Source organism: Oncorhynchus mykiss, chromosome 29 (assembly GCF_057628025.1).
Source record: "Oncorhynchus mykiss isolate SJ-2025 chromosome 29, ASM5762802v1, whole genome shotgun sequence".
In the NCBI taxonomy this organism is placed as follows: domain Eukaryota; kingdom Metazoa; phylum Chordata; class Actinopteri; order Salmoniformes; family Salmonidae; genus Oncorhynchus; species Oncorhynchus mykiss.
In genome coordinates this window covers 3,747,501-3,752,500 of record NC_143050.1, presented here as the reverse complement: position 1 = coordinate 3,752,500, position 5,000 = coordinate 3,747,501, and the positions used below count along the sequence as shown (strand labels likewise).

General features: G+C 35.7%; 1 protein-coding gene across 4 annotated transcripts in view; it reads right to left on the bottom strand.

Moving 5' to 3' along the window:
- Positions 1-5,000, bottom strand: part of LOC110510278 (cell adhesion molecule 2) — a 763,418-nt gene that overhangs the window by 623,902 nt on the left and 134,516 nt on the right. The window lies entirely within an intron of this gene.

The window sequence follows — 5,000 nt, the reverse complement described above, 5'->3', positions numbered from 1 at the left end:
GGTTTAGTGATGGTTTACAGTTGGTTTAGTGTAGGTTTAGTGTTGGTTTAGTGTTGGTTTAGTGTAGGTTTAGTGTTGGTTTAGTGTTGGTTTAGTGATGGTTTACAGTTGGTTTAGTGATGGTTTACAGTTGGTTTAGTGTAGGTTTAGTGTTGGTTTAGTGTAGGTTTAGTGTAGGTTTAGTGTTGGTTTAGTGTAGGTTTAGTGTTGGTTTAGTGTTGGTTTAGTGATGGTTTACAGTTGGTTTAGTGATGGTTTACAGTTGGTTTAGTGTAGGTTTAGTGTTGGTTTAGTGTAGGTTTAGTGTAGGTTTAGTGTTGGTTTAGTGTAGGTTTAGTGTAGGTTTAGTGTTGGTTTAGTGTAGGTTTAGTGTAGGTTTAGTGTTGGTTTAGTGTAGGTTTAGTGTAGGTTTAGTGTTGGTTTAGTGTTGGTTTAGTGTTGGTTTAGTGTTGGTTTACAGTTGGTTTAGTGTAGGTTTAGTGTTGGTTTACAGTTGGTTTAGTGTTGGTTTAGTGTTGGTTTAGTGTTGGTTTAGTGTTCATAGTGGTTTAAGTGCTAGAGCGAGTGGAATAATTATTATAACTAGAGAAAAAAAAAAATCCATTAAAAATAATGCGCTGTTTGTTTGTGAAGGATCGATTGATTGATACGATAGAATAGGATAGGATAGGATCGATTGATTGATACGATAGAATAGGATAGGATAGGATCGATTGATTGATACGATAGAATAGGATAGGATAGGATCGATTGATTGATACGATAGAATAGGATAGGATAGGATCGATTGATTGATACGATAGAATAGGATAGGATAGGATCGATTGATTGATACGATAGAATAGGATAGGATAGGATCGATTGATTGATACGATAGAATAGGATAGGATAGGATCGATTGATTGATACGATAGAATAGGATAGGATAGGATCGATTGATTGATACGATAGAATAGGATAGGATAGGATCGATTGATTGATACGATAGAATAGGATAGGATAGGATCGATTGATTGATACGATAGAATAGGATAGGATAGGATCGATTGATTGATACGATAGAATAGGATAGGATAGGATCGATTGATTGATACGATAGAATAGGATAGGATAGGATCGATTGATTGATACGATAGAATAGGATAGGATAGGATCGATTGATTGATACGATAGAATAGGATAGGATAGGATCGATTGATTGATACGATAGAATAGGATAGGATAGGATCGATTGATTGATACGATAGAATAGGATAGGATAGGATCAATTGATTGATACGATAGAATAGGATAGGATAGGATCGATTGATTGATACGATAGAATAGGATAGGATAGGATCGATTGATTGATACGATAGAATAGGATAGGATAGGATCGATTGATTGATACGATAGAATAGGATAGGATAGGATCGATTGATTGATACGATAGAATAGGATAGGATAGGATCGATTGATTGATACGATAGAATAGGATAGGATCGATTGATTGATACGATAGAATAGGATAGGATAGGATCGATTGATTGATACGATAGAATAGGATAGGATAGGATCGATTGATTGATACGATAGAATAGGATAGGATAGGATCGATTGATTGATACGATAGAATAGGATAGGATAGGATCGATTGATTGATACGATAGAATAGGATAGGATAGGATCGATTGATTGATACGATAGAATAGGATAGGATAGGATCGATTGATTGATACGATAGAATAGGATAGGATAGGATCGATTGATTGATACGATAGAATAGGATAGGATAGGATCGATTGATTGATACGATAGAATAGAATAGGATAGGATCGATTGATTGATACGATAGAATAGGATAGGATAGGATCGATTGATTGATACGATAGAATAGGATAGGATAGGATCGATTGATTGATACGATAGAATAGGATAGGATCGATTGATTGATACGATAGAATAGGATAGGATAGGATCGATTGATTGATACGATAGAATAGGATAGGATAGGATCGATTGATTGATACGATAGAATAGGATAGGATAGGATCGATTGATTGATACGATAGAATAGGATAGGATAGGATCGATTGATTGATACGATAGAATAGGATAGGATAGGATCGATTGATTGATACGATAGAATAGGATAGGATAGGATCGATTGATTGATACGATAGAATAGGATAGGATAGGATCGATTGATTGATACGATAGAATAGGATAGGATCGATTGATTGATACGATAGAATAGGATAGGATAGGATCGATTGATTGATACGATAGAATAGGATAGGATAGGATCGATTGATTGATACGATAGAATAGGATAGGATAGGATCGATTGATTGATACGATAGAATAGGATAGGATAGGATCGATTGATTGATACGATAGAATAGGATAGGATAGGATCGATTGATTGATACGATAGAATAGGATAGGATAGGATCGATTGATTGATACGATAGAATAGGATAGGATAGGATCAATTGATTGATATGATAGAATAGGATAGGATCGATTGATTGATACGATAGAATAGGATAGGATAGGATCGATTGATTGATACGATAGAATAGGATAGGATAGGATCGATTGATTGATACGATAGAATAGGATAGGATAGGATCGATTGATTGATACGATAGAATAGGATAGGATCGATTGATTGATACGATAGAATAGGATAGGATAGGATCGATTGATTGATACGATAGAATAGGATAGGATAGGACCGATTGATTGATACGATAGAATAGGATAGGATAGGATCGATTGATTGATACGATAGAATAGGATAGGATAGGATCGATTGATTGATACGATAGAATAGGATAGGATAGGATCGATTGATTGATACGATAGAATAGGATAGGATAGGATCAATTGATTGATATGATAGAATAGGATAGGATAGGATCGATTGATTGATACGATAGAATAGGATAGGATAGGATCGATTGATTGATACGATAGAATAGGATAGGATAGGATCGATTGATTGATACGATAGAATAGGATAGGATAGGATCGATTGATTGATACGATAGAATAGGATAGGATAGGATCGATTGATTGATACGATAGAATAGGATAGGATAGGATCGATTGATTGATACGATAGAATAGGATAGGATAGGATCGATTGATTGATACGCTAGAATAGGATAGGATAGGATCGATTGATTGATACGATAGAATAGGATAGGAATGATTGATTGATACGATAGAATAGGATAGGATAGGATCGATTGATTGATACGATAGAATAGGATAGGATAGGATCGATTGATTGATACGATAGAATAGGATAGGATAGGATCGATTGATTGATACGATAGAATAGGATAGGATAGGATCGATTGATTGATACGATAGAATAGGATAGGATAGGATCGATTGATTGATACGATAGAATAGCTTGAACACGTGAAAGTTAGTTTTTGTGGCGGCACAAAGAGCTACTGTTGTTTTACGCACATTTATACACATTTATACACATTTATACACATTTATACACATTTATACACATTTATACGCATTTATTTAGTCATATTCCATACACATTTTAAATAATGTTAACTTTTTATGGCTGCAGGGGCAGTATTGAGTAGCTTGGATGAAAAGGTGCCCATTGTAAACGGCCAGCTCCTCAGTCTCAGTTGCTAATTTATGCATTATATTATTAGTATTGGATAGAAAACACTCTGAAGCTTCTAAAACTGTTTGAATTATGTCTGTGAGTATAACAGAACTCATATTGCAGGCAAAAACCTGAGACATTCCACTTCCTGTCTGGATTTTTTTCTGGGGGTGGCAGATCTTCAACCTAGCTCTCATTGAAATTACAGCGAGATGTGGATGAGTTTTCACTTCCTACGCCTTCCACTAGATGTCAACAGTCAATAGAACTTTGTCTGATGACTCTAATGTGAAAGGGGGTCGATTGAGACAGGAAATAGTCACCACTGCCACGAGTTGACCATGCTTTCACCAGGCGCGTTCACAGAGGAAGAACCTGCATTCCACCGGTCATCTGAAGTCATTCTAATTCTCCGGTTGGAACGTTATTCGAGATGTATGTAAACAACATTCTAAAGATTGATTCAGTACATCGTTTCTACTGACTGTTACGGAACTTTTGGACATTTCGTCACGTTATAGTGGACGCGCTTTGTGACTTTGGAATTGTGTACCAAACGCGCTAACCAAAGTAGCTAATTGGACATAATTAGAACAAATCAAGCATTTATTGTGGACCTGGGATTCCTAGGACTGCATTCTGATGAAGTTCATCAAAGATAAGGAAACATTTATCATGTATTTTCGGGGTTTCTGTTGACTCCAACATGGAGGCTAATTTGGCTACTGTTCTGAGCGCTGTCTCAGATTATTGCATGGTGTGCTTTTTCCGTATACCTTTTTTTGAAATCTGACACAGCGGTTGCATTAAGGAGAGGTATATCTATAATTCCATGTGTATAACTTGTATTATCATCTACATTTATGACGAGTATTTCTGTTGAAACGATGTGGCTATGCAAAATCATTTGATGTTTTTGGAACTAGTGAATCTAACGCGCCAATGTAAACTCAGATTCTTTTATATAAATATGAACTTTATCAAACAAAACTTGCATGTATTGTGTAACATGAAGTCCTATGAGTGTCATCTGATGAAGATAATTCAAGGTTAGTGATTCATTTTTATCTCTATTTCTGCTTTTTGTGAATGGTATATTTCGCTGGAAAATGGCTGTGCTTATTTGTGGTTTGGTGGAGACCTAACATAATCGTTTGTAGCGCTTTTGCTGAAAAAGCATATTTGAAATCGGACACTTTGGTGGGATTAACAACAAGATTACCTTTAAAAATGATATCAAACACATGTATGTTTTAGGAATTGTAATTATGAGATTTCTGTGGTTTGAATTTGGCGCCCTCTATTTTCACTGGTAGTTGTCATATCGATCCCGTTAGCGGGATTGCAGCCATAATACGTTTGAAGTATTATT